General features: G+C 42.4%; 1 protein-coding gene across 2 annotated transcripts in view; it reads left to right on the plus strand.

Moving 5' to 3' along the window:
• pax5 (paired box 5) overlaps positions 1-12,500 on the plus strand; it is a 103,620-nt gene that overhangs the window by 520 nt on the left and 90,600 nt on the right. The window lies entirely within an intron of this gene.

Raw genomic sequence — 12,500 nt, forward strand, 5'->3', positions numbered from 1 at the left:
GTAGAGGTAAGCTGGACCTCATTTACAAAAGTGGTTCTTTTGAGAGTAAGGTCCTTTAGGGAGGCAGAAGAGGTTCTTGTACAGCTCTAAAGAACCATAACCTTGATTTTTTAGAGTGCTTAAACGAGGCAGTTCTCTTTGGACTGTTCAACGCATGGCCTTTATTTTTGCTGCTGCTGCTGCTTTGGTTTTCACCCTTCAACTTATTTTGAACTTCTGGTTCTTTGTGTTGTGTAAGGAACCTCAAACTATCTTCCAGAAAAGCATCGTGACTTTAGTGAAATAAGGACTCAAGTAGAAGCTAAAGTGGTCAACAAGTGATGAAGAGTTTTGGGCCAAAACCTCCTCCAGCCCTGAGTTCCCTGTAGAACTGCTTGTCCAGCATGTATCAGCGCTTGCTCGGCTTTGTTCTTCTCTTTTTTTTGAAACCCTGGGTGTAAACTAAAATACTAAAGCTCCAAGTTGTGCCAGCAATGGCAGAGTAGCTCAGAGTGAAACCCGAAAAAGAGAATTAGGAGCTAAATGTGAAGAAATAAAATGGAACTGAGCAAAAATATTGCTTTGCACATGCCTATAGAGGTAAAAGCACCATTTGACATCTATTAAAATTGTACTTAGGCCCATGTGTGGGAGTGAATTCATTGAATCGGGGCCTGTAGCTCATCTAGTAGGCCCAGCGTATAAAATTGTACAGCTTTGATGATATCACGAAGGTAGTGTCTGACTCTAATAGAGTCAGAAGACAAATAATTGTTCAGTGGTGAATTAACATCTAGGTTTTCCTGGACATTCATCGTGCCGTTAGGTACCTGCATCTTAACCCGAAGCTTCTTTGGTGAAATATAAGAAGAACTCTGAGAGAATCAAAGCTGTTGATTGCTTGTGTTGTGAGCAGAAGGGCGCAATCGATTGACAGCGAGAAGCCTGTAGTGTGTCTGTACGCTTCACCCCGTGCGCATGTTGGACTCGATGGAAAATCATGATTAGCACTTTGGCTCCAGTTATTTTGCCATGCAGAACGCGACAGCGTTGACTCTCAGTGCAGAACACATGGGATTTGAATGCTGAATAAAGCCGCATTCACACCATATCAGCTTCTACTCTCATTATGCAGTTTGGGCCTGAGTTGGTGTTGCTAACCTTCTTTAACCCACAAACTAAATGCAGCAGCGGATGAAGAAAGTTCTAAGTCATTTCTTTTTGTATGTCACTTTTAAAGATGCAACTTTGAGCGAAAGCATATTCATCTCTCCAACACATAAAAATACAATTTCACTAATTAGCAGTAGAAAAAAAAACAGACTTTTGACTGAATTAGAAATTCTCGAAACTAAAAAGCCATTGCAGTCGCATGCAACAAGTAAATGGAGCGTAGAGCCACCACGGTGAGTTTGGTTAGCTGCTACATCGAGACCCTTTCACTGGCAACCCTGTATACCAATTCACACCCATTTATGCTGCTATATAGGCAGCTGGTGCATGTGTGTCAAACAGCCCCAGTTTAGATTTGGAATAATATTCATACCCATATGAGTGAAAATGTCTGATACAGTACTGTGCAAACGTCAAAGAGCATGTTGTGGCATTGTCCTGTTCATTTTTCCATCTTCAGGAATAAAGCAGGAAAGCAAATTTGGCAGAAAATTACACAAAGGTGTCGAGAACCAAATATATTTTTTCAGTATGTAGTTTGTCCACCGGCTTCCATTTTTTTAGGAATGTTCAGTTTTCCAAAGAATTATGTAGGGATGTTGTTCCACACTTCCTAAGTTCAGTCTTAAAAGTTGGTTGCAACACACACACACACATACACACATACACTTGCACCGACCACCTACCCCAATCCTCTGTTGTTTATTATTTTTTATTAATATCTTGGTTTTACTAGTTAAAAATGACAAGTTGTAAAAGTTGAATGTTATCCTTTTTTCTAACTGTATAATAAAAATAAAGAATAAAGTCGTCCTCGAAAGAGGGGGGTGGTGGCAGGCCGAAAAAAAGAGTTGGTTGCATTTCCTGCGTTTCACGATCCAAGTAAACTCGTTCAGTGGTGCTGAGGTCTGGACTCCTGGGGTGGTCAGTCCATTGTTCTGAGAACAGCAGCAGCTTCGTTGTTTGAGTTTCACTTCCTTTTCTCAGTAACAGCTTCTTGACAGCCACACATTCAAACCCACAGCGCCGAGTTGTCTTCTCACAGTGGAAGGATGGACAGAAACACCTGTGGGTTGTTTCAGATGTGAAGCAGCTTGATGTTCTAAACTCTTTTTAAGATGAAAGCTTTAAGTGTGTTTCTCTGATGGGGACAGCATTGGTGGTCTACCAGGTCTTGCGGGTGGTTGTTAGAAACTGCAGTTTATCTGGATCTTCTGAACTTCAGTTTCGGGAATTTTTCCTCTGACCTTCCCCATCCTGATGCAGGCGAATTATTTAATCTCTAATCTCCTCAGGATTGTCTAATCCGGGTCCTGGAGGTCTGCCACCCAACAGAGTCTAACTCCAACACACTGGATCATTAACACACCTGGTCATGAAGGCCTTCGGGAATGTCTGAGTATTGGAACCTGGTGTTTTGGGACTGAATGGGTGGTAGATCTCCAGGACCTGGATTGGGTTCTCCGGCTGTAGAACATGATTCTGCTTTGCAGAATGGTTTTGTTGGCTTGAAGTGCCAAGACCAGCTGTTTGAAACAGCTGCAATGTCATAAGCACCAGTTAATCCTCTTGTCTCTTGGGTGCTTTTTCCACAAGCTACTATGATGCTGGGCCTCTAGATCACCTCAAAAATGATCACCACTGAAAGCACATGGCCTATTTCAGTCTTCTGTTCCACCTGTTTCTATTTTTCTGAAAAGCGTATTAATGTATAAGATGGAAAAGTGCTGCATTTCCATCTGTAGACAGCCAACATGGTGGAATGAACATCTACAGTGAGAAGCCAAACATTTACAGTGTACAACCCAACATCTACTGTGTGGAATAAACATCAAGAGCAGGCGGCCAATCCTGGTCCTGGAGATCCACCACTGAGTAGAGTGGCTCCACGCCTAATCTAACACACCTGATTCAGGTGATGAAGGCCTTCAGTCTCCATCTGAGTATAACAGGCAAGTGTGTTGGATCTGAACTCTCCAGGTTGGTAGATCTCCAGGACCAGGATTGAGCCCCTATGGTCTTGAGTTTAAAATGAACATTGCAGTGTGGAACAAACATCTACAGTGTAGATTGAACACCTACAGTCTAGAATAAGTATTTACAGCATGGAATGAACCATTTGAAAAGGTTCTTTAAGTGTTCTTTAGTAAATGCAATGGCTATATATAGATCCCCACTCCATCTTCACATAGTTAAATGGTTCTTCTCTATGATGGAAAACCTCTTGTATATGGTTCTCTAAAGAACCTACCGAAAATGGCACCAAAAAGGGATTCCACCATTGTTACGTGTCTTAGAGAGCCTTTTTTGGGTGTAGAACTCTTTTTGCTAAGAGTGTAGAGTGTAGACCTGTGAACGTCCACAGAGTTCATTATACTGTTGGTTCAGCTGGATGTGAACACTGTGTGTGTTGATCCAACAACTGCAGGTGTTTGTAATATTGTACAGTGTTCAGACGCTGTAAACTTCCTGCGAGGGATCCAGTGTGAAAAGTCAAGGCGAAAGTTCATTCATTGCTGGATGATGAAATAATGACCCCCTGTGGCAGCTTCTCAAACTCCTTAACATCTCCACCATGGTCAACATCTTCCTCCTCTGCCTCCCTGTCCTCACTTCCTCTTCCTCTTCTTTTCTCTGCTTTCCTCACCCCTGACTCGTGTAAATAAATGTTTAGACGTGTTTCCCTCAGAGTGGTCAGTCATCGGTCAGTGGCTTCAGCTCTCAGCAGAGATCGTGGAGAGCAGAAAACTTAGAAGTACCACTACAGAATTAAAAAGGATGGTTCTTCTATGGTTCTTTGAAAAGGAAGTGGGTCTATTCAGAACCGGTGTTTCATATAGAAGTGGTTCTTTGCATGGTGAAATTGTTCTTCAGACTGATGAAGAACCTTTTTAAGAATGGTTCTATATAGCACCAAAAACTGTTCTGCTATTGTTACGATGTCAAGCTTAACAACAGAAGAACACTTTCTGGTGCTATGGAAGCACTTTCAAACAGGTTCTATATAGAGTCATATACAACACATTCTCCATCAGTCTGAAGAACCATTTCACCAGGCAAAGAACCACTGTTCTAGAATGAACTCCTGCTTCTAAATAGAACCACTGCCTTTATTAAAGAACCCCTAAAGAACCATCTTTTAAAGTGAGTAAAGGCAAAGAAAAAAGACAGAATGAAACGAAAATGATCTGCTAATTTTTGACTCTTAAAATTTGCATGATATATACACACCTTTATTACACTTTTATTACACCTTTAGGGGTTATTATATGGTTATATGATAGATATAGAACATTAATAAAGTGCTGAAGTTCTCTGGGAATAGAGCTGAGTACCCTGGAAAACATGATCTTATACTATTTTCTCATAGCTGTATCAGGTCAGTGAGGATTCCACAGTGATGGTCAGATCCACCATAATCAGTCCACGCGCTTCTACTGACCTTACTGAGTAAACAGAGGGAAGAGTGACAGTCATGATGATGATGATGATGATGATGATGATGGTGGTGAGGATGGTGACTATAATGATGAGGATGATGATGATGATGATGATGATGGTGACTATAATGATGAGGATCATGATGATGATGAGGAGGGTGATGATGATGATGGTAACTATAATGACGAGGATGATGATGATGAGGAGGAGGAGGAGGAGGAGGATGATGATGATGATGGTGACTATAACAACGATGATGATGATAATGAGGCTGATGATGAAGATGATGAAGATGAGGAGGAGGAGGAGGAGGAGGAGGACAATGATGATGATGATGATGTGGAAGAGGAGGAGGATGATGATGGTTATGATGGTAAGGAAGAGGAGGAGGAGGAGGAGGAGGATGATGAGGAAGATAATGATTATGATGATGATGATGATGATGATGATGATGAGAAAGAGGAGGAGGAGCAGAATGATAATAATGAGGTGGAAGAAGAGGATGAGGAAGAGGAAGAGGAGGAGGATGATTATGACGATGATGGTGATGAGGAAGATGATGATGATGATGATGATGAAGCTCGGTGTTGGGCTGAGGCTCTCCTGTTCGCTGCTGTGTTGATTTATTTATTATTCTTGCTTTAATGAATGCAAACTTAAGAGATAGGAGTTTCTCATAGAGTCACGCGGGCGTGTAATACAGCTCAGCAGCTCGCACGCGCGATTAGCCCTTAAAATAAATAAACAAAAAAATAAATAAATAAAAACGAGAATACAAAAATAAAATAAATCATAAATATCCTTTTTAAATATGTCATGACCTTTGACTTCAATAAACTGCCTTACAATTAGGAGAGAATAAGAAAAAAGAAAACATTGAATAAATGAATAAATAAATGAACAAAAAGTTCCCAAATCTTTATCCTTGATTTGAATGAATTAGCTAATAAATAAAATATATAATAAATAACAATTACAATCGCCTCTTGAACAATTATCCTCAAGGAAACAAACAAACAAATAAATAAAGCTTTAAAAATTGAGATTGGCTGCAAAATCATTATCCTTTTATTGCCCACAGCCTCAGTAACTGGGGGTCCACACGCCGCTGACTGAGCTGCTCCTCTTTTAATTGCGTGTGTGTTTAATTTGATCACAGAGTCTCGTCATAGCAGAGCAGTTTTATGGGGATGTGTTTTTGTGTGTGTGATCAAATCAGAGCACAGTACAACAAAACAGAACAGAGTAGAACAGAACAGAGTAGAACAGAGCAGAACAGAACAGAGTAGAACAGAACGGAGTAGAACAGAACAGAGTAGAACAGAACAGAGTAGAACAGAGCAGAACAGAACAGAGTAGAACAGAACAAAGTAGAACAGAACAGAACAGAACAGAGTAGAACAGAACGGAGTAGAACAGAACAGAGTAGAACAGAACGGAGTAGAACAGAATGGAGTAGAACAGAACAGAGTAGAACAGAACAGAGTAGAACAGAACAGAACAGAACAGAGTAGAACAGAACAGAGTAGAACAAAACAGAACGGAGTAGAACAGAACGGAGTAGAACAGAACAGAGTAGACCAGAACAGAGTAGAACAGAACAGAACAGAACAGAGTAGAACAGAACGGAGTAGAACAGAACAGAGTAGAACAGAACAGAGTAGAACAGAACAGAACGGAGTAGAACAGAACGGAGTAGAACAGAACAGAGTAGACCAGAACAGAGTAGAACAGAACAGAACAGAACAGAGTAGAATAGAACAGAACAGAACAGAGTAGAACAGAATGGAGTAGAACAGAACGGAGTAGAACAGAACAGAGTAGAACAGAACAGAACGGAGTAGAACAGAACGGAGTAGAACAGAACAGAGTAGAACAGAACAAAGTAGAACAGAACAGAACAGAACAGAGTAGAACAGAGCAGAACAGAACAGAGTAGAACAGAACAAAGTAGAACAGAACAGAACAGAACAGAGTAGAACAGAACGGAGTAGAACAGAACAGAGTAGAACAGAACGGAGTAGAACAGAATGGAGTAGAACAGAACAGAGTAGAACAGAACAGAGTAGAACAGAACAGAACAGAACAGAGTAGAACAGAACAGAGTAGAACAGAACAGAATGGAGTAGAACAGAACGGAGTAGAACAGAACAGAGTAGAACAGAACAGAACAGAACAGAGTAGAACAGAACGGAGTAGAACAGAACGGAGTAGAACAGAACAGAGTAGAACAGAACAGAACGGAGTAGAACAGAACAGAGTAGAACAGAACAGAGTAGACCAGAACAGAGTAGAACAGAACAGAACAGAACAGAGTAGAATAGAACAGAACAGAACAGAGTAGAACAGAACGGAGTAGAACAGAACAGAGTAGAACAGAACAGAACGGAGTAGAACAGAACAGAGTAGACCAGAACAGAGTAGAACAGAACAGAACAGAACAGAGTAGAACAGAACAGAACAGAACAGAACAGAGTAGAACAGAACAGAGTAGAACAGAACGGAGTAGAACAGAACGGAGTAGAACAGAACAGAATGGAGTAGAACAGAACAGAGTAGAACAGAACAGAACAGAACAGAGTAGAACAGAACAGAGTAGAACAGAACGGAGTAGAACAGAACAGAAGAGAGTAGAACAGATTGGAACAGAACAGAGTAGAACACAGTGGAACAGAGTAGAACAGAACAGAACAGAGTAGAACAGAGTGGAATAGAACAGAACAGAACAGAGTAGAACAGAACAGAACAGAGTAGAACAAAACAGAGTAGAACAGAACAGAGTAGAACAAAACAAAGTAGAACAGAACAGGGTGGAACAGAACAAAGTGGAACAGAACAAAGTGGAACAGAGTAGAACAGACCAGAGTAGAACAGAACAGGGTGGAACAGAACAAAGTGGAACAGAGTAGAACAGAACAGAGTGGAACAGAGTAGAACAGAACAGAACAGAGTAGAACAGAACAGAACAGAGTAGAACAAAACAGAGTAGAACAGAATGGAGTAGAACAGAACAGAAGAGAGTAGAACAGATTGGAACAGAACAGAGTAGAACACAGTGGAACAGAGTAGAACAGAACAGAATAGAGTAGAACAGAGTGGAACAGAACAGAACAGAACAGAGTAGAACAGAACAGAACAGAGTAGAACAAAACAGAGTAGAACAGAACAGAGTAGAACAAAACAGAGTAGAACAGAACAAAGTGGAACAAAGTAGAACAGAACAGGGTGGAACAGAACAAAGTGGAACAGAGTAGAACAGACCAGAGTAGAACAGAACAGGGTGGAACAGAACAAAGTGGAACAGAGTAGAACAGAACAGAGTGGAACAGAGTAGAACAGAACAGAACAGAGTAGAACAGAACAGAACAGAGTAGAACAAAACAGAGTAGAACAGAACAAAGTGGAACAAAGTAGAACAGAACAGGGTGGAACAGAACAAAGTGGAACAGAGTAGAACAGACCAGAGTAGAACAGAACAGGGTGGAACAGAACAAAGTGGAACAGAGTAGAACAGAACAAAGTGGAACAGAGTAGAACAGAACAGAACAGAGTAGAACAGAACAGAACAGAACAGAGTAGAACAGAACAGAACAGAACAGAGTAGAACAGAACAGAGCAGAGTAGAAGAGAACAGAGTAGAACAAAGTGGAACAAAGTAGCACAGAACAGAACAGAGTAGAACAGAACAGAACAGAGCAGAGTAGAACAGAGTAGAACAGAACAGAACAATGTAGAACCGAACAGAGTAGAACAGAGTGGAACAGAGTAGAACAGAAAAGAGTAGAACAGACTGGAACAAAGTAGAACAGATTGGAACAAAGTAGAACAGAACAGAACAAAGCAGAACAGAACAGAGTGGAAGAGAACAGAGTAGCACAGAGTGGAACAGAGTAGAATAGAACAGAGTGGAACAGAACAGAGTAGAACAGAACAGAGTAGAACAAAACAGAGTAGAACAGAACAGAGTAGAACAGAAGAGAGTAGAACCGATTGGAACAGAACAGAGTAGAACAGACTGGAGCAGAACAGAGTAGAACAGAACAGAGTGGAACAGAACAGAGTGGAACAGAACAGGACAGAGTACAACAAAACAGAGTAGAACAGAACAGAAGAGAGTAGAACAGATTGGAATAGAACAGAGTAGAACAGACTGGAACAGAACAAAGTAGAACAGAACAAAGTAGCACAGAACAGAACAGAGTAGAACAGAGTAGAACAGATCAGAACAGAGTAGAACAGATCAGAGCAGAGTAGAACAGAGTAGAACAGATCAGAACAGATCAGAACAGAGTAGAACAGATCAGAACAGAGTAGAACAGATCAGAACAGATCAGAACAGAGTAGATCAGAACAGATCAGAACAGATCAGAACAGATCAGAACAGGTCAGAACAGATCAGAACAGATCAGAACAGAGTAGAACAGATCAGAAAAGGTCAGAACAGATCAGAACAGATCAGAACAGAGTAGAACAGATCAGAACAGATCAGAACAGATCAGAACAGAGTAGAACAGATCAGAACAGGTCAGAACAGAGTAGAACAGATCAGAAAAGGTCAGAACAGATCAGAACAGATCAGAACAGAGTAGAACAGATCAGAACAGGTCAGAACAGAGTAGAACAGAGTAGAACAGATCAGAACAGGTCAGAACAGATCAGAACATAGTAGAACAGATCAGAACAGAGTAGAACAGATCAGAACAGATCAGAACAGAGTAGAACAGATCAGAAAAGGTCAGAACAGAGTAGAACAGATCAGAACAGATCAGAACAGATCAGAACAGAGTAGAACAGATCAGAACAGAACAGAGTAGAACAGATCAGAACAGATCAGAACAGAGTAGAACAGATCAGAAAAGGTCAGAACAGATCAGAACAGAGTAGAACAGATCAGAACAGATCAGAACAGAGTAGAACAGATCAGAACAGATCAGAACAGATCAGAACAGATCAGAACAGAGTAGAACAGATCAGAAAAGGTCAGAACAGATCAGAACAGATCAGAACAGAGTAGAACAGATCAGAACAGAGTAGAACAGATCAGAACAGATCAGAACAGAGTAGAACAGATCAGAACAGGTCATAACAGATCAGAACAGAGTAGAACAGATCAGAACAGAGTAGAACAGATCAGAACAGATCAGAACAGAGTAGAACAGATCAGAACAGAGTAGAACAGATCAGAACAGATCAGAACAGATCAGAACAGAGTAGAACAGATCAGAACAGAGTAGAACAGAGTAGAACAGATCAGAACAGAGTAGAACAGATCAGAACAGATCAGAACAGATCAGAACAGATCAGAACAGAGTAGAACAGATCAGAACAGATCAGAACAGAGTAGAACAGATCAGAACAGATCAGAACAGATCAGAACAGAGTAGAACAGATCAGAACAGATCAGAACAGAGTAGAACAGATCAGAACAGATCAGAACAGATCAGAACAGAGTAGAACAGATCAGAACAGATCAGAACAGATCAGAACAGAGTAGAACAGATCAGAACAGATCAGAACAGAGTAGAACAGATCAGAACAGAGTAGAACAGATCAGATCAGAACAGAGTAGAACAGATCAGAACAGATCAGAACAGAGTAGAACAGATCAGAACAGATCAGAACAGATCAGAACAGAGTAGAACAGATCAGAACAGATCAGAACAGATCAGAACAGAGTAGAACAGATCAGAACAGATCAGAACAGAGTAGAACAGATCAGAACAGAGTAGAACAGATCAGATCAGAACAGAGTAGAACAGATCAGAACAGATCAGAACAGAGTAGAACAGATCAGAACAGATCAGAACAGATCAGAACAGAGTAGAACAGAGTAGAACAGATCAGAACAGAGTAGAACAGATCAGAACAGATCAGAACAGATCAGAACAGAGTAGAACAGATCAGAACAGATCAGAACAGAGTAGAACAGATCAGAACAGATCAGAACAGATCAGAACAGAGTAGAACAGATCAGAACAGATCAGAACAGAGTAGAACAGATCAGAACAGATCAGAACAGAGTAGAACAGATCAGAACAGATCAGAACAGATCAGAACAGAGTAGAACAGATCAGAACAGATCAGAACAGAGTAGAACAGATCAGAACAGGCCTCTGTAAGTCACCCTGTTTCACACAACGCCAACAGAGTCTGACTGAGTTTTGATCCTCATTAAAAGTTCCAACATTCAGTCTGAGTTTTCTGTCTGATCTACACTCCCCTGCAGTCTGAACACAGACCTGACAGTGTTCAGTGCCAGCTCGTTCACTCCTGTCACCCTTTTACCACTCTACGAATGTCATACCGCTTTCTGACTGAACACACCTGTGGCCGAACACACAGAAGCGCCCGGTTAGAAGAAGAATCTGATGTTTTACGCTGATCACAATAATAAACACGACAACTTACAGTTCAGCCGAAAAACGACATTATACGATCAACACGATGCTGCTGTACACCTGCTGCTCTGTTCACTGAGAACCGATTTACTGCGGTCTGTTCACACTCTGCCCACAGCTCCGCTTTCACTGAACCGGTTTCTTTATTTCATGTTATCTTTATCTCCTGTGAGTGTGTGTGAGGGGTGAGTGTGTGTGAGGGGTGAGTGTGTGTGAGGAGTGACTGTGTGTGAGGGGTGAGTGTGTGTGAGGGGTGAGTTTCTGTGAGGAGTGAGTGTGTGTGAGGAGTGAGTGTGTGTTTGAGGACTGAGTGTGTGTGTGAGGGGTGAGTGTGTGTGAGGAGTGAGTGTGTGTTGAGGAGTGAGTGTGTGTGTGTTGAGGAGTGAGTGTGTGTTGAGGAGTGAGTGTGTGTGAGGGGTGAATGTGTGTGAGGGGTGAGTGTGTGTGAGGAGTGAGTGTGTGTGTGAGGACTGAGTGTGTGTGTGAGGGGTGAGTGTGTGTGAGGAGTGAGTGTGTGTGTGAGGACTGAGTGTGTGTGTGAGGGGTGAGTGTGTGTGAGGAGTGAGTGTGTGTTGAGGAGTGAGTGTGTGTGTGAGGGGTGAGTGTGTGTGAGGGGTGAGTGTGTGTGAGGGGTGAGTTTCTGTGAGGAGTGAGTGTGTGTGAGGAGTGAGTGTGTGTTGAGGAGTGAGTGTGTGTGTGAGGGGTGAGTGTGTGTGTGAGGGGTGAGTGTGTGTTGAGGAGTGAGTGTGTGTGTGAGGGGTGAGTGTGTGTTGAGGAGTGAGTGTGTGTGAGGGGTGAGTGTGTGTGAGGGGTGAGTTTCTGTGAGGAGTGAGTGTGTGTGAGGAGTGAGTGTGTGTGTTGAGGAGTGAGTGTGTGTGAGGGGTGAGTGTGTGTGAGGGGTGAGTGTGTGTTGAGGAGTGAGTGTGTGTGAGGGGTGAGTTTCTGTGAGGAGTGAGTGTGTGTGAGGAGTGAGTGTGTGTTTGAGGACTGAGTGTGTGTGTGAGGGGTGAGTGTATGTGAGGAGTGAGTGTGTGTTGAGGAGTGAGTGTGTGTGTTGAGGAGTGAGTGTGTGTGAGGGGTGAATGTGTGTGAGGAGTGAGTGTGTGTGAGGAGTGAGTGTGTGTGTGAGGACTGAGTGTGTGTGTGAGGGGTGAGTGTGTGTTGAGGAGTGAGTGTGTGTTGAGGAGTGAGTGTGTGTGTGAGGGGTAAGTGTGTGTTGAGGAGTGAGTGTGTGTGTGAGGGGTGAGTGTGTGTGAGGGGTGAGTGTGTGTTGAGGAGAGAGTGTGTGTGTGAGGGGTGAGTGTGTGTGAGGGGTGAGTGTGTGTGAGGAGTGAGTGTGTGTTGAGGAGTGAGTGTGTGTGTGAGGGGTGAGTGTGTGTGAGGAGTGAGTGTGTGTGTGAGGGGTGAGTGTGTGTGAGGGGTGAGTGAGTGTGTGTGAGGGTTGAGTGTGTGTGAGGAGTGAGTGTGTGTTGAGGAGTGAGTGTGTGTGTGTTGAGGAGTGAGTGTGTG

This window comes from Pygocentrus nattereri, chromosome 22 (genome assembly GCF_015220715.1).
Source record: "Pygocentrus nattereri isolate fPygNat1 chromosome 22, fPygNat1.pri, whole genome shotgun sequence".
NCBI classification, from domain to species: domain Eukaryota; kingdom Metazoa; phylum Chordata; class Actinopteri; order Characiformes; family Serrasalmidae; genus Pygocentrus; species Pygocentrus nattereri.